Source organism: Octodon degus, unplaced genomic scaffold (assembly GCF_000260255.1).
Source record: "Octodon degus isolate 3935 unplaced genomic scaffold, OctDeg1.0 scaffold00198, whole genome shotgun sequence".
Lineage (NCBI taxonomy): Eukaryota > Metazoa > Chordata > Mammalia > Rodentia > Octodontidae > Octodon > Octodon degus.
The window spans coordinates 2,601,912-2,627,230 of NW_004524774.1; the positions used below are offsets into that span (position 1 = coordinate 2,601,912).

Consider the following 25,319-nt stretch of genomic DNA (forward strand, 5'->3'; position numbering starts at 1 on the left):
AGTAATGTAGCCAGAAGGCATGAATATGGGATGGGTCTCTTCCTGTTGGAAGTTGGGTTAATGACTCTTCAGGGCTCTTTCAAGGTAATTGATACCTATTTAGAATATCAATCCCTGATGCCCATCTCTAGGGAAGTATGTGGCTGCATTTTTTCCTTTTTTGTCTTGAGGTCTGGGCCAAAGTGGGAGTGTCTGTCTCTTCCAAAGTAGCTAAGTCACCTTGTCTTCAGTTTTGTCTCCTTGAGGGCCTGGCCCTGTCTGACTACCTATAGTATTTCTATGTAATTTAGCTGATGACAACAGTAGTAAAATATGGTAAAATTTGCTTCTGAGATTAAGTTATAAAAGATCATGATTTCCTTCCAGATTCTCTGATCTTTCTGTCTCTCTCATGAATATTATGAGGACACTTAAGGAGTTTATATAGAGGTCCACATGTTCTCAAACATGGCTGTCATTAACTCTGTGAATGATTTGGGAAGAAGATTTAGCCCTGGTTAATGTACAGATGAAACGGAAGCTTTTGCCAACGGCTTCAAAGAAAATTATAAAAGACCTGTGTCAGAGGCACCACCTACGCTAAGCTCAGATTCCTCACATATAAAAACTGACATAATAATGATATAGGGGAATGAAACTCCCGACCTGAAAGTTACCTGGGATGAGTTTGTATTCTCTAAAACTGAATAATGAATTTCAGGAACAAATGAAGGTTAAGAGCAGAATATATTTATTGGGGGAAAGAAAGCTATCAGAGAGGGGGACAGAATGGGGGCCCAAGTGGGTTGTCCTCAGGAAGCTGTCTCTTCCAGGCACTTTTATAGAGTAACATCATGCTTTGAGGTGAGGTGGATCTAAGGTGAAAACCATGAGAACTTGCAGGTAGTTGTGAGGTGGAACAGGACTATGGTCAACCAATGAGATTACAAGCACCATTGCTGAAGTAAAATTGATTAAATACAGAACCAAATGGGGAAGCAAGTAAAGTTAGCAAGCAGACTTGAGAAAGAGATGGGGTCTTTTCCTGTTCAGGGTTGGGCTAGTGATTCATTTGGGCTCTTTCAAGGTGATAGATACCTATTTAGAATATCAATCCCTGATGCCCATCCCTAGGGAAGTATGTGACTGTATTTGTTTGCTCTTCTGTCTTGAAATCTGTGTCTTCCAAAATTGCAAAGTCACTTTGTCTTCCAAATTGTTCTTGTGAGCCCTGCCCTGTCTGACTGCCTATAATATTTCTATCTACTCACTACATTACGACAAGTGGTTTTGTAATTCAACCAAAACATAAATGTTAGCCAGAAATGTAGCTCACTGGCACAGCACCTACCTGGCAAGTGCAAGATCCTGAGTTTGATTCCTTATATTTAAGTTATATAGCTTCATGTATATTATATCTGAAAAAAGCTTATCAATGGACAGAAAAATTGTTGGTGGCCAGATTATGCCCAGTCTAGCTATAATGATGGCAGTGGGGCATTATAATCTGAAAAAATTGTAGTCAGACTTTTCTATTAACATTAGATCTCCCAAATAGGTCTACATAAAAGGTCTAAAGTTCTTCAGAGTGTAAGTTCTAAAAAACTATAGTCCCTCTCTTTTCTTGACACTAATCTTTAATTATATTAAAGTTCCTGAAAGCCTAGTCCTGAAAATATTTTCAAGTTCAAACTTAAATTTATCTTCAGTGAACTAATAGAAATTAGGTGTATAAATGAAACAAATTAGCATGTATATTAAAATATTTTTGAAAGAATAGAGAAACCAATCCACTAATGATTATGTCACCCCCATGATCCATTTACATCCCAAGCACATGAGGCTTTTAGGGGACACCCAAGATATGACTATAGCATCAGCCTATGTCATTCCTGAAAGCAGAACAATTTAGATTTAAAGCAATTGCACACAAGGAGCAAACAAGTGACTTGGCAATTACCTTAAGATTCACTTAGTATATGGATCTATATAAACTTACTAGCCTGGGAACCCCTGGTGAGCCATGCCAACCACTGAAACTGGGTGCGTTGGCACACACCTGTAATCCCAGTGCTGGTGTGGCTGAGACAGGAGGATCACTAGAGTCTGAGCTGCATACTGAGATGCTGCACCAAATAACTAAATAAATATTTTTTAAAAGATGATAACAGAGTAAATTACATTTAGCAAATGGCCCAATCCATTTAGATCCTTACAAGGATAGTCAGCATTTTTTCACTGCAATATTTACATTTAGCATTTTCTAAATAGGATGAAATGAGTTTTATAGATACTAGAGGAATCATTATAAATTCACAAAGTCATATCCTAATGTCATATCAATCTTGGAAAAGTAAAAACAAATACCTATCACAGAGGAAAGCAAATGTACAATGTCTCAAATCTTCTTGCCTGTCAACAATGCCTACAAATCCCATACAGTGTGAAAGGAGTGAGGATGAGGCAGATTCATGAACTATTCAACCAAAAGGTATAATGACAGAGAAAAAGCTACAAAGGCAAAGATAAATGATATTCTACAGTTTAAGAAAAGATACAAGGCCAGCCAGATAGCTCAGCAGACTAAACACCTGCTTAGGCACAGTGCACTGGCCAGGGTTTGATCCTGGGGTGCTGTACCGGTACCAGCCCCACCCCTGGGGCATGCTAGGACAGTGATTGAGACTGGGCATGGTGGTGTGTACCTGTAATCCCAGCTCTTGGGAGGCTGAAAATAGGAGAATAGCGATGAGTCTGATCTATGTAGTGAGACCCTGTAGACCCTGTACTAAATACAGGGGGAAAAAAGATACAGATTAAATAGGTATTATCTGAAATGCTTGGGGCCAGAAGTGTTGCCAGTTTCACATTTTATTTTGATTTTTTAACATTTCCACAAATGTAATAGGATATTCTAGCAATGGGACACAAGTCTAAGTATGAAATCCATTGTGTTACTTAAGGCATATATGTAACACAATGGACCTGATGATGATTTTATACAGTAGTTTTATTTTTTATTTTATTTGTATTTTTTAGGGAAGGATCTACAGGGTTTTCAGGGCCTCAGTACTAGATCAGACTCATAGTGATCTACCTGTTTACAGTCTCCCAAGAGCTGGGATTACAGGTGTGTGCCACCATGCCCAGTCTCAATTGCTATCTCAGCATTTCCCGGGGTTGGGGCCAGCACAGCGGGCCCAGGGATTGAACTCCCAGCCCCTGCATCTGCTTGCAGGTGCTCTATTCCCCTGAGCTATTTGGCAGGCCCTTACACAGTAATTTTAATGTTGCCTCTTTTGAATGCAAGCTATCCCATGAGGTCAGCTTCAGAACTTTCTATTTGTAACATATGTCAGCATGCAAAATGTTTTAAGAGTTTGGATGTCAGATGTTAGATTTGGGGGTTAGGGACATTCAGCTTATGTTTTTTATTGCCTTATGAAAATATAGATGTATTATGTCTAAATTACTAATTAGGATTATGTTGAACTTTAAAAGGTTTTTACCCTGTAAGAATACATGTTGGAAAGGGGATACTTAAATTTCCTCCCAGACAATGCTGAGTAGCGGGGAGAGGAAGCTCTCGCACACACTCATCAGGCCTGGGCTAGGGCTGGATCTGGGGATCCCCAGAATGCAGCAGAAATTCTCACTTGGGGGGAGCGTACGAGGGTGCTGCGGAGTGGTGGTGGGGATCCCAAGGGGGTGGAAGAGGGTCTCATCCACGCTGTGCCTGGGCTTGGACCTGCAGGTCCCGCCGGCACAGGGTAACCAGAAGCTCTCCCACACACTCACCCCCAGACAATGTTGAGAAGATAGTTGATCTACTCTTCTTTTGCTTTTTAGATATGGGCCTACTTGCAAGCATGGTGTGGGTTCATATGACTTCAGTGAATCAGCAGCACTGATTTGAAATAAATTCTTTTATCTGATTGGTGTAACATTAAGAAGATTTCTTGCCATTTTAGAGCTGTTGCTATGGTATTATTAATTTGTAACATAGGTACAACCATGCATGTTAATCTGCCTGACATAAGGTTTGCAGTAGGTTCATGGGCTCGAAAAAGAGTAATGGGTGAAAAAGGAAAAGAACCTAGCTGAGGCTTATATGAAAATGTAATTGGTAATAAGTGGTAGAGGCACAGAACTTCAGGCTTAAATGTTCTTTGGAGAACTCAAATATACTATGCACGTTTTATTTGCATAATGTATAAATAGATCTGCACATGGCCATGAGAATTTACCCACTTTGACCTAAGCAAGTGCATTCCTTCAGGGCATCAGCTCTGAAAAGGTTCTTCACTGCTACCTGGAACTGAAGGTAAAAAGTCTTCGCAGTGTATGCTTCTTGATAGTATTTTAGGTACAAAACTGACATTTCATTCATTGCACTTTCTCACATTCTTATACATTTATGGCATATGGTGAAAGGAAGCATATAATCTATTTATCTGACAGTTTGGGAAGATAGTTATATAATTCTCTATCTTGGAATGCAGTATTCTTGTATTGATCTTAAACACACATGCTAAACTCAGTATCAAACTCATACACAATATATGACAGAGAAAACAAGAGAGGGATATTTTCAAAAGCCAAGAAAGACTTGGTACATTGGCTAAGACAAAGATAAAAAGTGGGAAATAATTAGCAAAACAGAATAGAAAAAAGAAATGGAAGGTTATTGCAATATGTGTCTATGCTCTATTAGTGTGTAACAAACTACCAAAAACGTAATGGCTTATAATAATCATTCACGCTTCTGCAGTATGTGCTGGTCTCAGATCGTGCATATGACAAGATTAACTCATGTTAATCTTGATGCAACTATTGTTGTCTTTAGGGTTCACAGGGACACAGTGATACAGGGTAGACTCGCTCACCTGTCTGGCAGTTAGGTGGCGCTCTCAGCCCAATACTTCAAATCTCACAGTTATTTTTTTTTTCAGGGGGATGTTTGGACATCTCCCATGGAGAATGCAGTGATCCAAGAAATGAAGAAGGGAATCTACAGCCTCCTGAGGCCTGGGTCAAAAGTCATACAATATCAATTTTACTGCATTCTGTTGGCCAGAGCCACCACAAGCACAAATCAAGATTAAATAGGTAGTAAAGTAGATTCAGCCTCTAGATGGGAGATGCTACACATATGTGTCCATATTTAGTCTATCGCAGAATTTAAAGGAATACGAAAAAATCATGACAAGTCTAACATTCTTAGGTAAAATCACTTTTGATATATATCATCTTATAGTATTCTTAGTAGAACCTTAGTTTAGCATGTTTTATGTTTTTTGCATGTTTATTATATTCTTGAGTCTCTTAAATGCTAGTAGCAATCAGACATATTTATTTTTTATTAATTAAATAAACATTGAGTACCTGTTGGTGTCAGGGCCTGTGGTTTATCTATTGCTCTCAGAAAAATCAATAACATTTTGTGTAAATTGATTCTTTACTGCTCTAGTATAATATTATTAATATGTTGTAACATTTTTGTAAGTAAATTATTGACCCTTAATAGAAGAAAGACTATTTTATATTATATTTATTCATTAGAAACCCAAGCAGTGTTCTTTCCTATTGTTATCTACCTTTGTCCTGAAATTATAGCCAAAAGAGAAGGAGAAAACTGGTAGGGCTTATCTTTTATATTGTATTCCAAACATATAAAGTGTGTACTCTTTGGCAAATTTATAGAATATTAAATAGACAAGATACATACTTAAATGTACATTATTTTCCATGATGAATCAGTATTAGAATGTCTCCAAGCAAAGTAATTCAGTTGTCATTACCAACTAAATAAGATGTATGTGCTGATTGTTACAAGCTCCTTTTAATTCTGTTGTAGTTTTCCTCTAAAAAGAGAGGCTGAAAGGCAAAAGGTACAAAGTTGCTGCATCTTATCCATTCCACACCAGTTTTCGCTTTGATATTATTTCCCTACAAAGGATATCTAAAAGCTAAAACCCTATATAAAATAATTTAGGCCATGTCATTTTTACTGAGCGCAACTCAGTTTTCATATAAAATGTTCCCAAAATATTACTTTAATAGTTTTGTTTTTAAGGCCAGCAGACTGCATAGACTTCCTGAGCTTCAACAGTGGCATTTTTTAGGTGAGATTCAAAAGACTCTGAATCACTGGGCTTAGCACATTCTCTCCACGTTTTCATAGTAGAAAGTCCATTTCAAGCCTGAGACTTAATGGAGATAGGATTGGAAGATATAGGAGAGAAAGGAAGGGGATACAATATGTGTGTGTACCCATACACTATGATGAATGCATTTATTATGCATTTATTTATTGCAATCACATATGAATAGAAAAGGAAAATAAAAAGAAGCCTTAAGCAAAAGTTAATAAAAATCCACGAAAAACAGTTTACAATCTATTCAATTCCCTGGATTTGTAAAGCTGACCGACTGTCTACACAAACAGTATACATGGCTGCCATGACAACAGCAAAGATGTATATGTAAATAGTCTCTGCACCTGACGTACATAGGATATGGTTGGTGAGACGAGCATAAAACACTTCAATATAAACAACTGATTGGCCTGGTGTAGAAGATTTTTTATAATGTGTCCTCTGATAGAACTTTTCTGTCTATATTGCCACTACTCCTTTCCTCGAACCTGTGTTCCAGCCCAAATGAATGATGCCCTTTTCTCTGGCTATATCTTCCCTTTCCTACCTCTAGGGCTTTGTTCATCATTTTCACCTTATGCATTCTTCAAGGCTCATTTCAAACACAAATTCCTTTCACAAAAAAATTTCCTCCTGAATTAACAAACCACTAAGCCATACTCATTTACTGCCAAACAAGTGCTACCTCTCCTTATTCCTACCCCATTGCACCTTCTTTCTTCTGTGGGTAGAAGTTGTTTCTGTATCTTGTGTTCACCATTAATTAGGTTCTAAGTCATGGAAACATTTTATTCCACCTCCTGTAGTATCTTGGAAAATATCTATTTAGTTGAATTAAAAACAAAGAGAAGCAAGTACTGTGGCCATTTGCCCAAATGGACTTGAGTACTAATACTGGAAAAATGGTAACTTTTTCTTTTAAAACTTGATAATGTGTATAAGTCTTAAAATTAATTATTAGAGAAAAATATAATAGCTGAATGAATATGTATGGTAAGTTCATTACTCTGCATGTGTTTTTCTCATATATGTAAATGCACAATATTTAGTCAAAACTATCATATTAAATTTCACCCTGTAATTCCTATGGGCTGTCAGCTGTTCATTAAATCTTGATTTTCTGTCAGAAGGAATTAATAATCGTGCCTTTGAGTGAATTTAGAAGCAATGAGGGGTTGAGCAGAAATATTTGAATAGCCTCTTGGTAGTAAATTGGATATCCAGTTTTCAGCTTAGTTTTAATGGGGAAAAATGAATTCAGAAGCTGTTTTTTACTTTTTAATATTTTTCTTCTTTTTTAAGTGAATTAAAATGGAAGGGTATAGTTCATTGTCAGTGATAGAAAAAATCTATTTTTATTTTATTTATTTATTTAGTTTTTGTCCTTTAAGATGTGCACTTTTATTGAACTCTTTTCAAGTCAGTGTACAGGTTAGCCCTGGCTGCCTCCACACCTCAACTCACTCCCAGGGAGACCAAAAGCCTTCATACATCAAGTTGGGGGACAAAAGGGGCCATGATGGCTGACCATTCAAAATAAAATAAAATAAAAAGTATTAAGGTGAAAATTAAAAAAAATTGCATTACATAATTTACACAAAAGCAGTGCTGTCACCTCCCCTGCATATCTCGGGGAGGCCGGGGCCCTCCTCTGTGCAGGGTGGGCAGCTTTTGGGAGGATGAGGGACTTCCTGTAACAATGCATCTCATGATATTTGGAATGATTTTTTTTGCGGAACTGGGGATTGAACTTAGGCCCTTGCGTTTGCCAGGAAAGTGCTTATTCCATTGAGCCATCTCCCCAGCCCCAGTATTTGGAATGATTAAAAAAAAAAAAAACAACAACAATGTGTAATCAAAGTCTTCAGCCACATTGTAGACCTTTGGGGATGCTCACTCCAACTGACTGATGTCACCTGCAGTTTTTAAATCGCCGGTCAAAAGTGCCAAAACAAAAAGCAAAACAAAAAAGAAAAAGAACAAATAAAGCCATGCCAATCTCACCTCATTTTCTGCACGCAAGTTAGGTTTTTGTCAAGATAGGGTGAAATACTGCAAAGTAACAGTCCACCTAGAAGCATTTGCAGTGCACGATGGAGGGGCCAAAGTCTTACTCCTGCCTGCTAATCCACATCTGCTGGAAGGTGGAGAGCGAGGCCAAGATGCAGCTGCCAGTCCACACAGAGTACTTGCGCTCCGGGGGAGCAATGATCTTGATCTTCATCGTGCTGGGGGCCAGGGCCATGATCTCCTGCACCCTGTCGGCGAGGCCTGGGTACATGGTGTTACCACGGAGAGCACTGTGTTGGCATAGAGGTCCTTGCAGATGTCAACGTCACACTTCATGATGGGGTTGTGGTTTCATGGATGCCTCAGGACTCCATGCCCAGGAAGGAGGGCTGGAACAGAGCCTCTGGGCAGCGGAACCACTTGTTGCCAATGGTGATCACCTGGCTGTCGGGCAGCTCATAGTTCTTCTCCAGGGAGGAGGAGGAGGCAGTAGTGGCCATTTCCTGCTCGAAGTCCAGGGCAACATAACACAGCTTTTCCTTGATGTCATGCACAATTTCCCATTCAGCTGTGGTGGTAAAACTGTAGCCACACTCAGTCAGGATCTTCATGCGGTAGTCTGACAGGTCCCGGCAGCCAGGTCCAGATGCAGGATGGAGTGGGGAAGGGCGTAGCCATCATAGATGGGCACAGTGTTGGTGACCCTGCCTCTAAAGTCCATCACAATGCCAGTGGTGTGGCCAGAGGTGTACTGAGACAACACAGCCTGGATGGCCACATACATGGCTGGGGTGTTGAAGGTCTCAAACATGATCTGGGTCTTCTCACAGTTAGCCTTGGGGTTCAAAGGAGCATTGGTCAGCAGAACAGGTTGCTTCTCAGGAGCCACACACAACTCATAGAAGGTATGGTGTCAGATCTTCTCCATGTTGTCCCAGTTGGTGACAATGCTGTGCTCAATGGGGTACTTCAGGGACAGGATGCCTCTCTTCCTGTGGGCTTCATCTCCCACATAGGAGTCCTTCTGACCCATGCCTACCATGACACCCTGGTGCTTTGGGTGCCCCACAATGGAGGGGAAGATGGCGCAGGGGGCATCATCTCCCGTGAAGCTGGCCTCGCACATGCTGGAGCCGTTGTCTACAATGAGCGCAGCAACATCATCCATGGCGAGCTGGTAGTGGTGTGGACTGCGGCAGAGAAGCAAGCGGATGTACTCATGCGGACTCAGCAGGCCTTTTTTTTATTAACTTAAAGAAGTTTCTTAAATTCAAATGAGACAATATATAGCCAAGTCATACGCCTGAGTCTATAAGGTGATCCTATGGAAATCAAAGGAAGACTCAATTCAGTAGCACAAATTTGAATGATGTTTAAATAATGTTTTTAAAGTAAACAATACTTACCCCAAATGGAATTATTGTCAAACAGTGGTATTTTAACAATTATTTACATTTCAACTCAGTCTCTAAAAGCAGGCTACCTTATTACTTATTTTTATTTTATTTTTTGGCAGAACCGGGGATTGAACTCAGGCCCTTGCACTTTCCAGGGAAGCACTTATTCTACTGAGCCATCTCCCCAGCAGGCTATCTTATTTCTGTCTCAGAGAAACTAACATATCAAATTAATAAAATGTAGGTCTTAATTTTTAGTTTCAGCTATATCTTTCTGTCCCATAACCTTCGATTTAAGGACCATTAAATCAGTATACATGATTGAGACACTGATAAACAGGCATAAAATCTTGTAGGTTTCTTTCATCTCTACTCCTTTTTTCTTAGCCCAGGCGCACCATGCAGTATCCATCAGTACATCTGGCTGTGAGACTGCTGCTAAGATATCCATCGACTGGGCAGTGGAGAATTATAGTCACATTCAGAGAGGCATTAAGGTGGACAGTGCATTGCGGCTGTGTGCAGTATTACTGAATGAACTTAGGTGTGTCACTCATTTGCCCCCCTCCTTTTTTCTTCAAATACCAAGCAGCACATGGCTTGAAGTGTCTTTTATATAAGTTAAGAGAAAGTAAGTAACACACACCACTCCAAATTATTTTTACGCTGAACTTGGTTTTATACTAAGCTTTTGAATATGGATGTGGTTCACGTGTACTACAGCTATTGTATTTCACATGAAGGAATGAAATCTAACACAAGAAGCTCAGTCAGAAGAGCTGCAGATCTCTGGATGCTTTACATTTTTGTCTGCTTCTCCCACTGTCCTTAGGGATCTATAGCAGCACCAGCCTACTGGTAAAACTGCACAAGCAGTTTCTTCTGTCTAATTTAGACACTTGTCTAACTTGCACTATTCTTTGTATATGAAACATTTTGTCTGATTAAGTTGAATAGATCTTCTCTTTTGGTTTGTGTTTTCCAAAAACCATAAAAGGAAAAATGATAAATGTCAACAAGAAGAATTAGATGAGTCAACAAGAACTAGAGAGAATTCAGTGGTAAAGGCCAAAAGCTAGATACTCATCTGTGGATAATTGAGAATTGTCAGCAAATCCATAATATTTTGCTGCACATGGTGGTTATGTATGACAAGCACTATTCTCTTCATAGCTATTTAGATTCACAACCAGGCCTCCGCTTAAATAAGGCTTCAGATTGGATGTAAATAACCCTTTAAAAAAAAACTTGTTCTAGTATCACTTTTGAAAGTGTTTGTTTTTCCATACTTGATTTCAGTCTACAGCATTATAACCTCTTCACCCACACAGCAAAGACTTTTGTATCAATGTAGGGCAATTGTAGGCCACTTTGTTGATTCTATTAAGGATTTTCATTGGCTAAGTATCATCATCCTCATTTTATACATGAAGAAATTAAGACCTGACAAAATTAAATATAGTGCCTAAGATCATCCAGCTGGCAAACCATAAGAGTTAGGAGTTGACCTTAGATCTAATTCTGAACGCTTTGCTTTCTGTACTGCTTCATGTCATAGCTCTGTTTCAGAATCTTACTTATATTTGATCTCCATAAATAAGTTACAGAGAATTGGGCATCACTTCCTGTGAACTGGTCTTGGTTCATCAGGGTTAAGGGAAAAGCTCAAGTGGTTACTGAGAAACATCTAAGTTATAACCACTGCTCTAATATCTGACATTTGAAACCACTCCTTTCTGAGAAAAAGAATAGATCCAGAGATGTCAAAGTGTTTTGTACAATTCAAAGCCAAACACTTGAGTCCATTCATTTATTCATTCATTCATCTTACTTTGTGTGTATATGTGTGTGTCTCTGTCACACATACACACATATTTGGTGATCATACAGATTTTAAAGTCATTTGTATTAAAGAGAATTTGTTCTACCTTTTCTTGATTACATAATGATACAACTTTCCCCAAACTATATAAATCACTATATAGTTTTATAATTCTCCTGAGCACCTTTGTTGTGAGTTCTAGTTTTGAGCCCCCTTTTTAATGCTCTAGAGTAGGGATGCCTTTGGCAAGAAAGAATACCATGTCAGGAGGGTTCTGGAAGCCACGTTGCTTTTCTTTAATCATGAAAGGCCACTAGCACTTAATGATATGACCTAGTTTTCTAATCTAATTTAATTGAATATACAGTGATGTGGGCATTGAGGATTAAGTATAACTCCACTTCTATCCAAAGTTCAAAGTGACTTTAGAACAAAGTATAATAGCTTCTCATTTCTTGTGAATGGCTTTATGTATTAGCATATATAATTTTGTTTATGTTCTCTTTTCACGATGATACCTTAAAAAGAATCTATAAAAGCACAATATAATTTGGTCTACTGGAAAATGGCTTATTTAGCCAAAGGATAAAGATTAATGTAAACATTGTATAATGCTTTTGAAAGCTTTTTCTTATGCCAGTTAAGAACTGAAGAGATGTCCTAACAAAGTTCTAAGTTGCTTTCAAATGAAATAAAATGAATTCCTACATATGTTACTTTTCAAAGGTAAACAATTTCAGACTTTTTCTGAGTTACTTGTACCAAGTACCAACAAAATGTTTATACTAGATTTTAAAAGAAATGAATTCTAAAGTACTTCTAATATATTTTGTGATTACTAATTCACTTTTATTGAATTGCTTTCCTTTAGTTTCCCTTATTGTGAACTAATTTGTAGATACTCTGATTTGCTAAATGGCTTTCGTATTTGGGTTTAATTTTAATTGGAAAGTTGATCCTAGAAATTAATATTTTAAGATTAAAACTTGCCTTTCACGTATTTGTAAGTATATATGTAAGTGTAGAAGTAACCTGTATGTAAACATATTGTAACTATTCTGTAGCTTTAAAAATATTTCATTCTGAAGTAATTTCAGACATGAAAAAATTACAAAAAATTGTCTGAATTTTTATATACCCTCCATCCAGATTCTCAAATATTAACATTTCACCACATTTACTTTATGCTTCTTTGTATACACATACACCCAAAAATCTTTTCGATATCTGAGAATAAGTTGTAATATGATCCTTCCTTATTCCTAAATACTTACGAGTGTATCAGAGAGGCCCTTTGTTCCTGGAAAATACATTTAAGATTCTCACTGGATTCTTAACATGATAAATACTAATGAATTCTATATATACTTTGTTTTTCCTACATATACATCTATGATAAACTTCATAAGTTAGAGGAAGATTTTAACAAAAATAGTAATAAAATACAACAATTATAATAGCATGCAGTTATAAAGGTTATGTGACAGTGGTGTCTCTCAGAATAACTCATTATACTATAGCTTCCTTCTTGTGATGATGTGAGTTGACACTAGCTGCATAATGAGATGAAATGAGGTACACTGTGACAAAACATGAGGTCACTGCAGGAGGATTAGTTGGACACAAGCATGACACAGCAGTTGGTCTGATGACCAAGACAGTTACTTCCTAAGTGACTCATGTGCAGGTAGTATATAATCCATTAGGTGAAGGCCTGTTTATACCATATGCAGGATAGAGTGTCATGACAGTTCATCATGCTACTTAGAATGATGTACAGTCTAAATTCGGATTTTTCATTTCTAGAATTTTTCTTTAATATTTTCGAACTCTGGCTGATTTTAAATTAAACCATGAAAAGTAAAATTTTGGATAAGTAAAGACTACTATATTTTTTCAAAATAATATTCTTTTATATAGGTAAATTTTTCATCAGTCAATTAATATTTCTGATACACTGTTTAAACTGTAGGGTTTATTCAAATTTCATCAGTTCCCCTACTGTTATCCTTTATTTTAAAATTCTCTGTTCATGTGAACTTAGCCTCTTTTAATCTGCAATGACTTCTCTGAAAAAAATGAATACCCTGTGTAAAATCATGAGAAAACATCACACAGATCCGCAGTCTACAAAATAATTTACTTATGATCCTCAAAAATATAATATTTTAAGTTATGTACACCTCCAAGAGAAGTACATATGCATATTTTTATTTCTGATTTCCTCTAAGAAACAAAACAATTAAAATAATGCCTAGATATGTTTTTTTAATTGTTAAAAGAGAGTACAAAATAGTATTAAAACAGAAAATTATAAATGAAACAGAATTTCCTAAACAAAATAATATGAATTGACAGTATTTGTTGTAATGCATAGTGTGTCTGCGAAGTACTTGTTCATATTACCTGATATATACCTGCAAAATTCGAAGAAGAAATAAAAAAGAAAAAAATATAAGAAATTAAGAAGAGAAAAAAGAAAAAGAATTGAAAAAGGGAGACAACAAATTAAGCATTAACTCTTCCTTTCCATGTGTTTTTAAATTAAGACTTCTTTTTGGAAGTCAATGTGTAACACTCTTAATGTAAATCTTTATCTAAACATAGGACAATTTTATAAAAGCAATACTATAGAAATATGTATGTAATAAGTTAAGGACAATCTCTTTCATATACAGACTTCAGGCAATTGGTTCTTCATTCTGAGTTCAGTTACATTTTTCCCAAGGCATTTGAAACTCAGAATCTAAGTGTAATGGGAAGTTCTCAAGAAGATTCTTCTGAGGAGAGGGTAACAAAGAATATGAAGACAATTCATTTGTCCCCAAAAGACCTCCCAAATACTTGTCATATATCAATTCAGGATTCTTTTTTATGTTAAATAAGACCTTCCTATAAAATATAGAGGAAGATAGTTAATATTATCAATATTTCTCACCTCCATGTTAACTATATCACTGGCTACTTTCTGGAATATGAAAGAATGGAATATTTTATTGACGAGCCAGGCAAATGGAAGAAGTAAGGGAGTGTAAGGAGTGAGAAGGCCTGTCTGAGTCTGTCTGATGGGGAATTAGCAGACATGATGATACATCCTTGTAATCCCACCACACTGAGAAGCTGAAGCAGGATTGGAACTTCAAGCTCAACTTGGACAGCTTAGTAAGACTTTGTCTCAAAATTAAAAGAAAAAATATTTAAAAGGGGTTTAGGAGTAACGCAGTATGAAGGACCTGGGTTCAATCCCCAGTACTGTCAAAAAAAGAAGGTAGGTGGAGGAAGGAGAAGAAGAAGGAGAGGGAGTGGGAGAAAAGAGACATGAGAGTCTCGTACATCCACAGAAAAGCAGCAGGGAAGGAATGCAGGAAACAAAGGGAAGTTTACCTACTTTGCAGTTTTGTCTGATAACACCAACCTTAGAATTCTAAATGTGATTTTATTTCTTGTCATAATTGCAAATGATGATGAACAATAGCACTAATGCTTCCTGGATAATGTCTCTTTGTATGAATTTTAAAACTGAAATTTGAAGGGTTTTTTGTTTGTTTGTTTGCTTGGTTGGTTGTTTTTGGCTGGCACAGACTGCCCTGCTGGCAGGGCTGGGGCCTTATGTGGTCCTGGGATCTAACTGTGGTCTCCCATGGCTGCCTAAGTTTGCCTAAGCAAGCACTTTAGACTGCTGAGCTATCTTGCAATTCCTGAAGTTTTATTATTAGTAAAATAGCTGTGTCATCTTTAGCTCTTTTCTTTCCTTTTTCTTCCTTCTATGATTTATTTAACACTTCATTTATAGAAGGCCCTATAAAGATATGTCATTGTTATACTTAGATATATATTGTCAGAAGATGAATTCTAGTCTGCAATTGTATGACATTGGTCTAATAACTAGACTTGCTAGACCTTAGTAGTATTCCCTTGTATGAAATCATGTTGTTGAATTTGGTGATTCCTACATGATCTTGCTAGGTGTACATTCAGAGATTTTTATTATAGAAATTTAGGAAGCCATTTAAGAAGGGGCCATTCTGTTCATTGAATTTGTTGTTTGGTTGCTTGTTTTGGTTTGGTTTTTAGTTTCATGAATGATAGGAAAATATATTTATCACTGAGCAATATTCTATGCTCTTGTATATATATTTAATTAATAGACTATTCATAGAGTTTTTCTGTGCACTATAGTCCATAGCAATGAGAAGGATAGATATATTAACCCTATTAAATGATTATATATATTTAGGAAAACGTTACTTTTTTGGAAAATGTTAAATGAAAATCAAAACATCAAATTTGGAAATAGAAAAAACAATAACTTAAGTAATTAGTAGACCTAAATTAAATACTGGATTTCCATATGGTTATGGACTCATACCTTTGAGTACTAATATATATTGGAGAATAGCCATTTTGAAGAGTATATTTTTATGCATTTGAAATAGTGCCTCAACATTCAACCTTTAACCCATTTTACTCTTCATTCATTATTCTTTTTATGCATACAATTTTAATTATATAAAATAAACCAAAAAGAAAATATTCACAATGGCTACAGTTTGTAAATTTGTCTTAATGATAGTACAGTTCTATTTGGAAAAGCAATATATATGCCCCTATGTAAACAACTCAAAAGAAGAAATTCTATCATAGGATTTTGGAGGTCTGACAATAGTTGATAGGGCTTCCATAACAAATATTGCAAACTGGATACCTTAACAAATGAAACTTATTTCCTTACAACTCTTGAGGTTAGAAGTGCAAAGCAGCTTCAGGCTCAAATCTTTCCTTCACTTGCCGATAACTACATCTTCAATGTTTTCTCATGGCCATCCCTCTGTCTATCTTGTATGTATCTTAATATATTTATTTCTTCTTTCTTCTCTTCCTCCTGTGCTCCCTCCCTCTTTCCTCTTCTGAGACTCAAGCCCAGGCTTTGCACATACCAGGCAAGTGCTCTCCCATGAAACCACATTCCCACCCCTCTTTTCTCTTTTAAAGACATATCAAATTACATTAGGGTCCACCATAGTGAACCCATATTAGCTTTATCACTGCTTTAAAGGTGGTTCAATAAGAGCTTAAAGGGAAACACAATTTAGCCTATAACATCGTTTATATTAAAGAACAAGGATTTATGTTATTCTACTACAGTTTCATGTACAGGATGTATTTTTAACTTTGATTATACAATTGTTCCTCTACAAGTGTGTTAGCTTATCAGAATGTGCCAAGGATATGAAATATATTGCTTCAAAATAGATAATTAAACATTCGCTACATTTTCAAAACATTTGATTTTATTTCCTTGTTACACATGACAGAAAATTGGGTGTTGTTTACATATCACAAATCAGCCAATAAACCAGACATTTTACTCTGTATTGATAAGGATTTATCTCTTATTATTACAATGGAAAATTATTATATTATTTAACTTCTAAGACTTCCTTAATTATAAATACAATGGACTTTCTACTAGCGAACTTGTATATACAGCAGTTGCTTAAGGCTGAAGTAGATTGCTAAAAGGAAAAATAATCAAGTGCAGTGTGGCCCAGTACTGAAACACAAAATTGAAGCTTCTGACATTTAACTACATTCATGATTTTGTTCTCTGGTTGACTTTAAAATGCTTTATGCAATAAGTTAAAAATATGATTGATGACATTCAAAGGTAAAAGTATTTTAAGATAGTATGATAAAACATAGGATCTCTATTATGTAAGGTTTATATCTAAAATGTCCTTTAAGTGTGTCATGCATTCAGAGGGGGGACTTGTGGAAAATGCTTGAATCATGAGAGAACTATACTTACCAGTGGCTTAATCCATTTATGAGTTCATAGTTGGATGAACAGTGAGAAGGTGGATTACAAAAGGTGGCTAACTGGGGCAAGAACTGGAAGGTTGTATTTTTGTCCTCAGCTCTTTTGTTCTCTCTATCTCTGTGTCTCTGTCTCTGTCAGTCTGTCTCTTTCTCTCTGTCTCTCTGCATCCCTCCTTCTCTCCCTCCCTCCCTCCCGCCCCCACCCTCTGCTCCCTCCCTGTCTGTTGAGTATCATGGATTGAGCAGCTTTCCTCCACCAGGCTCTTCTGCTGTGCCATTTCTGTCTTGGGCCCAGCTGACTGTTGAATAAACCCCCTGAAACCATAAACTAGGATGAACTATATTAAGCCTGTATTCCTTTAAGTCACAGGTATTGGGTATTTCATACAGCAATAGGAAAACTGATCAATACAGCTTCTGTTGGTCATATTTATACTGCTACAACAAAATACCTGAAGAAATCAGCTTATAATGAGGAAAGCTTCATTTAATTTGTAACTTAAAGACTTATTTCTATGACTGGGCAGACCCACTTTTTGGACCCTGGTGAGGGGTGGTAGATTGTACAGGAAGGAACATATATCAGAGGAATTTCTCATATTTTCTTGAGTCAGTAAGCAGAAAGGAAGAGTGTGATCTCACAGTATTCTTGGAGGGTACACCCTCAGAGATATTTTAAAAGTCCCACTGCCTCCCAGTAGTGCTATCCTGGGAACTGAGCCTTTAATATATAAATGTTGCTTAGGGCTCATCCCAACCATAGTGAGGCATACCTCAAATTATATATAGTTAGTTACATGGCTATGGTACCAGCCAGAAACTGTATCTGAAGTCTTCACATTTGTTTACTATATTGCTGTATACCACACTACCTCCTCCATAAATGACACTAATAGTGATACTTGCATAATAGTTCAACTATGCACTCATAAATGGACTGACCCATGATCCAATCATCTTCCAGAAGTCCCCCCTATAAACACATGACACATTAAGAGGACTTTTAGGTATAAGCTTTACATAACAAAGATCCTATGTTTTTCATACTTGTAATATAGTGATATGATTTATGAATTTATTCATGTAAAGTTTTCAGCACAGTTGCTTGTATATAGTAAACTCTCAAGAATTTCTATTTGCATATCAGTGTATGTGTGTTCAGGTAAATGTTTATATATATATATATATAATATATATATATATATATATATATATATATATATGCCATGTATATTCTTCACCCCTATATTGATATACTATGGTGGTATGTGGTATAACTAAGAGCTACTCCTGCTCTCATGATGGATGAAATATCAGAGACCGCTTCAATTAGATATATGCCTGAAATGCTACATGTTTCTTTTTGCAGGCATGGAGGTTCTACGGAAGCATGTGTAGTGACTGCCTCACAGATCATACTTCTAATTTATAGTTGGACGGAAATCCAAATACCTTCCTTCTTTTTTACTGCTTGATACAGCTTTATAAATATCTGTAAATTCTTCTTTTGTCTACATAGGGCCTTAATGCTTAACCCATTTCTAGCTCTCAGAAGAAAAAGAACATATTCATTCCACTTACATTTTCAGCAGTATCTACTATAAGTGTTCTCACTCCTTAGATACTGAATAAATCATGAAGTCTTATGAATTGAGAAACTAATAAATAATCCAATACATTGGGGAAGGCTAAAAATTTCCTCTACTCTGGACCCACAGTAGTGTAAAATCTTCAAAAAATCACTGAAAGGTGGAAATGTCTTATGCAGAGGTTACAGAGGAAGGAATAACTAGGTTTGACTTGGACAAGATGCTTGACCTCTCTGTACCTCATTTCCTCTAGCTGTAAAATGGAGATAGTCAAATGATCTGTTTCCTGAGGATATGAAGGTTAGGATAATTTATAATGCACTTAGATTAGTTTCTGGCACAAAATAAGTGATCACACTTACTGCAAATCTGTACTACAGAAATAATAGCAAACAATGTCAAATATCTCAAGAGTCACCTACAGACTGTTCTGTTTCACAGAAGTCACCCAGATAAGAGCCACTGTTGATATAATAAATATTTCCCAATGAGGTAGCTCTTTCTTGATGTTAGTGTGAGGGTGAATATTCATCAGCAGAATGGGTATTATAAATTGGTATCAGCTAAGTTTTTCCTAAAGCTCTTTAAAAGCAGACTAGTAGGATATTTGGTATAGGTTACTTTAGTACTTCACAATCTTTGTTTCTAGTGTCTGAATCATTAATGTGCATCTTTTTCCAGTTTAAAATCTGTCATAATTCAACTGTGTCTCTCTTAACTTAAACCTGTCACTGGAAGAGAGGAAAAATATGGGATTCATTGAGCTCTATTGCTTCTTTATGATGCTAACTTTAATGTCCACATAGAAATAGCTGTATGTCCATTGACTGAAAACTGCTTCTATATTCTTCAGAATAGGAGCTATATAGCAACCTGTAAGAAATGTAGTCTTTCTTTACTTTCAACATTGTGTTTTATTTCATGCTACAGTTTTTAAGTGAGGGAGATAACAAAAATAAGCCAACTGAAAAGGTGAGAGGCAAAATAGGCACCATATACAATGCCTTCTTTGTACCCAAAATAATCCTAGATGCTAGAGATGAGAAGATGAAGAACATGCATTTTTTGCATGCAAAGATTTCATTAAAATTGGGGTAGATGTTAGTATATAATTGTAGCATTGTAAATCTATAGTCTCAGCAAAATACTATGAGCACATAAAGAAAAGAGTAACAAAAATTGTCTAATGTAACCAAAAACTTCACTATAGTGCTGACTCTGATTTATGGAGCAAAGGATTTTGGAGCTTATGGACAAATTCATGGTTATGAGTGTGCAAAGCCCCTTCCAGAAAAAAGCAGCTATACACACACACACACATACACACACACACACACACACACACACACACACACACACACACAGCATTAGGAAAAGACCTTGTATCTCTCAAGAAAGGTAAGCATTGTGTAACTTGACTTAAAGGCATGGAAGAATACTATTTAGAGTGATTATATAGGGAACGATAAATCGTATTTGGTGCATGGTAGAGAACCTATTTTATGTCAAAGAACTGAAGCTTCATAATGTATAACAGAATGTCTCTACCACTGTTATGGGTATTTTTAATCCTTTAAGTAACAATGTATTTAACACAAAAACTGAAGTGAAACAGTAATTAAAAGACATCTTGCAAATTTGGAAAGATTGTTTTCATTTTGAAAAAAATTTATTTCATTCACAGAATATTTTAAGAAAATTCTTTTCTCTCCTGTATATAGGAGTACAAACTACATTAACAGACTTTAATCAATTTAACAACTGCCTAGTAAGGGCTAGGGAGATAGTTCAGCCGTCTAAGAACCTGTCTGGCAAGCATAATGACCCAGGCTCAATCCCTGTTACATCATGCTGTACTGGTCCTGCCCCAAACCTGCCACAGAAATCGGGCATGGTGATGCACACCTGTAATCCCATTGCTGGGGAGGCTAAGACAGGATCACTGTGAGTCCAACCTGCACAGCATTTGCTTACTATGAGATTAATGAAAATAGTTTCCTTCAAATTCACAAGAGTCAAATTGGGGTTATAGATAATGGCTCTTATTTGACATTAGAATCAGCATCAAAATGATCTCGTTATTATTATATCACACTGAGACAATTCAGATTTGCAGTGATAAGTTATAATTAATAATAGTTTCAATAACTCTTCTTGCCACATCATCTAACTCTTCAGTTGGATTAATCTAAGTAAAAACAAGACTGCACTAAATACATAAATAAAAGATTTAAAACAATTTTTTTAATTGCCTAGAAAAGATCCTAAGAATTCAATGTCAAGAACAATTGTGGTTAAATTTTAATTAGCATAACAATTGTATGTAAATTGATGCTTGGAGGTTTGAAAAGTTTACTCAAGCATTTTAGATATTCTCTGAATAATCTTTTGTATACTATTAATTTTACTTTATCTTTGGGGAAGGGGTTCTCCAAACAAAAGTAAACATCAATATTTGTTCCTAGGCAACTATGATGAATTCTGAATTAGTTACTTTTTAATTTATTCCTTAAGTTTGTATTACTTAACATCTGTGAAATATACCCTATCCTAAGTAGTAGGTTAAAGATATGTTAGAACATATTCCCATCCTCATATAACTCAGTGTATTTCAGGAGACCAAGGTGAAAACAACAAGAAGAAACTCATTAATTTGTATTGAATCAGATTAATAGTGGTACAGGGTGCTGGACAGGACAGTACAAGAACCAAGTATGCAGTGGGGAAGAGAACAAAGCCGCCAAAAAATGCTACCTATTTAAGTTGAACTATAAAGTATCCCTAACTGATTTTTTTTAGGGAAAAGGAAGCTGTCCAGTGTATTCAAACTCTAGGTATTGGACATAGATCAGAGAGATAAGGACTATGCCAAAGTCTCAAAAATGTAAGAAATTAAATTTGTGTGTCTTAATGTCAGAATGAAAGAACCACAGTTGTAGGTTAGGCTAATGAGTTGGACAGCAGTGAAGAATGGTTCTGCTATAAAGGAGTTGGACTCTATATGTGGCATAGGACCCACTGAAAAATTTTAAGCAGAAAAGTGCCATGATTAAATTTGGGCTTCATACAAGAAATTTCCAAAAATAAATTAAAGGAAGAGACTGTAGCAATGGTTTTCAAACACTTGTATTCTAACACAGAGAAAGATTCTCCAAAACAATTTGTATTTAAGCCAGATACATAAAGGACAAGAATGATCTTTCTTTAGAGGAAATATATATGGTCAAATCCACAGCATTTGCTTACTGTGAGACAAATGAAAATAGTTTCCTTCAAATTCACAAGAGTCAAATTGGGGTTATAGATAATGGCTCTTATTTGACATTAGAATCAACATCAAAATGATCTCTTTATTACTATATCAAACTGAGACAATTCAGATTTGCGGTGATAAGTTATAATTAATAATAGTTTCAATAACTCTTCTTGCCACATCATCTAACTCTTCAGTTGGATTAATCTAAGTAAAAACAAGACTGATAGTATGACAAAACAAAACAAATTTAGCATAAGTTACTATAACTCACATTTTTATCAGAAAATAATAAGCATTCACAAGTATCCATATGATAATATTATATCTGTATTTTACAAGCTAAATTTTTATTTATAACTATATGACTATTATGATAAATGTCTATTAAATTGAATGGATTAAGAACAAAGTCACAGCTTAGAACCTGCTGCTAAGAAGTATTGAAAGGGAACTTCCAATCTTACCCATTTTTCAAGACTTAGATCAAATTTCATTTTCTCTTTATGCCACTCTGTATCTCAGCTCTTTAGGAGTATCATCTGTACTTCAAGAATAGCATCAGGTCCCAGAGAGGCAGTAAAAAGTGCTCCTGTCATCCCTTATCCACATGCCTAGCATCTGTATCCACTTTTTGTCTATATGATTATCTTTCTGTTTCTACATGAGATTCTAATTCCCATACAAGTATATGTAAATTTCATTTAACATACTTTTATTGAACACAGCTCCTATATAGGTGCTAAAACATAAGATGATGTAGGAAACCAGCCCACAAATAGCTTATACTCTAACTTGTGCAAAGCCCAGAGGATAAGTATTTTAATGCTCTGACTATATTAAAAATGAAATTAAATGCATCATCTCTTTCTCAAAGAATTTACTTTCTTCTTCATGCTATAATGACACTACATGAGAAAACTTTAGCTTCAGCTCTAATTATATCCTGGAATGGGCTCTTATATGAATAAGAATTTTATTAGACTAACCACTGTATATTCATATTTCAACATAAAGGGATGATTATCATGCCTCACCATATATGTCAGCATTTCCTATAATTCTTTGAAACATCTGACTGGGAATGTCCTTTAATTTCCTCTTCCTGGGAATATCTTACTGTCATTGATAGTGGGTATTTCCACCATCTGTAGTGTATATCACTATTCATTTGTCATATTGATGAAGTGTGCCATTTGATTTGATATCATGCACCTGAATCTACTTCTCTTCTGTTTTTTCTAGTCTCTTGATGCATGCATTTGTTCTGCTTTAAAAGCAAAAATCAACAATTTAACAGCCAGTGATAGACATACCAATAGTACCACTCTTTTTATTTTATGGTTTTTTTTTTAATGCGTTTGGTACAGGGTATCACTGCGTAGGTCTGAGTCATAGTGATTCTCCTGTTTTCAGCCTCCCAAGTGCTGGAATTACAGGTGTGCACTACCATGCCCAGTCTCACCTGGAGGTGGGGCTGGCATGGCACACTGGGTAACAAAAACTGGACGCAATGCTCTGCCTAAGCAGGTGCTTTACTCTGCTGAGCTACCTGGCCAACCCTCTTTTATTATTTTAAAGAAAAAAGAATAAAAACAATGATATAGAATTTCAATACAAGATAATAGGAAATTAACAATGGTCAAAAGAAAAGGGCCATTCTTAATGGAAGTGTAGAGATAATGTTTCTTCTCTGAAAGTCTGTAAACATAATCATCTGTCTTGGTGCCTTTTAAATGTGGCTCAACAACAGTAGTCTATGGGTGACTGCTGCCTGTGCTGTATTTTTAGTTGTTGACTTTTCTAAGTTATTTACTTGTTAGAAAGGAAGGAAAATGGTTGAAAATATCTTTTTTGCCACCACTTGAAATGTGTTAGTTAACTTCATCTTTCTTAAATTATTCTGTACCCATTCATCATCACCAATCACAATGCCAAGTGACTTTTTTACTTTCTTGCTCACATTAAATTTGTGCTGCTTGACCTTTAAGCATCAAGCAGACCATTCTCAGCACTGGGTTGTGTCTTCAGTACTACCCTCTTGAACCATTATCTATCTTGAGGATCTTCCCTGCCTTAGAGGCACCCTGACATTTGCTAAAACTTCCTGTTGGACTTGCAAACATTTCTAGATTATGACAATTTTAACTGATATCTTGGTTTTAAAATCAGAGTGACTTGTTCTGCAGAATCTCAACTAAAGTAAAAATGGCAAAATAAAAACAAGAAGGTTGTTTCTTTTATGTTTATCATTATGGCTGCATGGACAATTTTTACTGTGGTTTTCATAAAACCATGATTATTTTTAAAGTATCGTAGTATAAAATAAACAGGATAAAAATATATATTAGCCTATTTGAAAGAGTCTCATTTAGATAGGCATTATCATTAATGCAATCAATTACAAGAAAATTTTCTAGTTTCCTGGTAAAGTATTGTTTATATACTCACTTAATTTTACAACATTGTGTTGATCCTCATGAGAAATGAGTGAATAAAATACTTCATTTTGATGATGAAGAGACTGAGGATTAGACAGGCTGATTTACTTTAATTCCCTGATTTGAATGGGGCTGAACCAGAATTTGAGCCTAAAGCTTCTGAGTCCAAATTTAGTGTTCCTAATATACCTTGAAGTTTCTACTTGTGATGTGGGGTTTGAGCCTAATATTCCAGATTTTAATTGACAGAAGAAAACTATATTCAAGATCTAACTTAAAAATTTAGATAGCTGGACTGGGGAAATAGCTCAGTAGTCTCATTGCATACCTTGTAAGTACAAGGACTCGGGTTTGATCACTGGCACTACATGTCGTGCTGGTCCGCTGAAACTGGGCATGGTGGAACATTCCTGTAATCCCAGTGTCTGAGAGGCTAAGACAGGAGGATCACTACTAGTCTAAGCTGAGAAGTGAGACCCTGTACCAAATAAATGAATAATTTTTTTAAAAATTTAGAGAACTTTTAATGCAACTCTGTTATTGTGCACTCAGTGTTTGTCTAGGCCAGTGGTAGTGAATCTTTTAGAGCTTTCCGTGATAACAAATAGCCCACAGTAGCACAATTGCCATAGGTGTAGCACCACTGGTCTAGGCTATAGATGAGTAGACAACAATCTTCTGTTAGATCCATAGACATTCCCCAAGTAAGTATACTTGGTATGTGCAAATTGTTTGTGTTTTGCAAAACAAAACAACCAAAATCCTGTGGAGTTATATTTTCTTCCTATAGCAAGTAAGTACAACAGAACTTAATAGTGATTTTTTAATTGGAATACCCATCAGAAAATTC

The 25,319-nt window shown here is 36.0% G+C and overlaps 1 protein-coding gene and 1 pseudogene across 4 annotated transcripts in view; one reads left to right on the top strand and one right to left on the bottom strand.

The window, feature by feature from the left end:
- Diaph2 (diaphanous related formin 2) overlaps positions 1 to 25,319 on the top strand; it is an 890,957-nt gene that overhangs the window by 828,803 nt on the left and 36,835 nt on the right. The window lies entirely within an intron of this gene.
- On the bottom strand, positions 8,209 to 9,318 carry LOC105743974 (annotated as a pseudogene).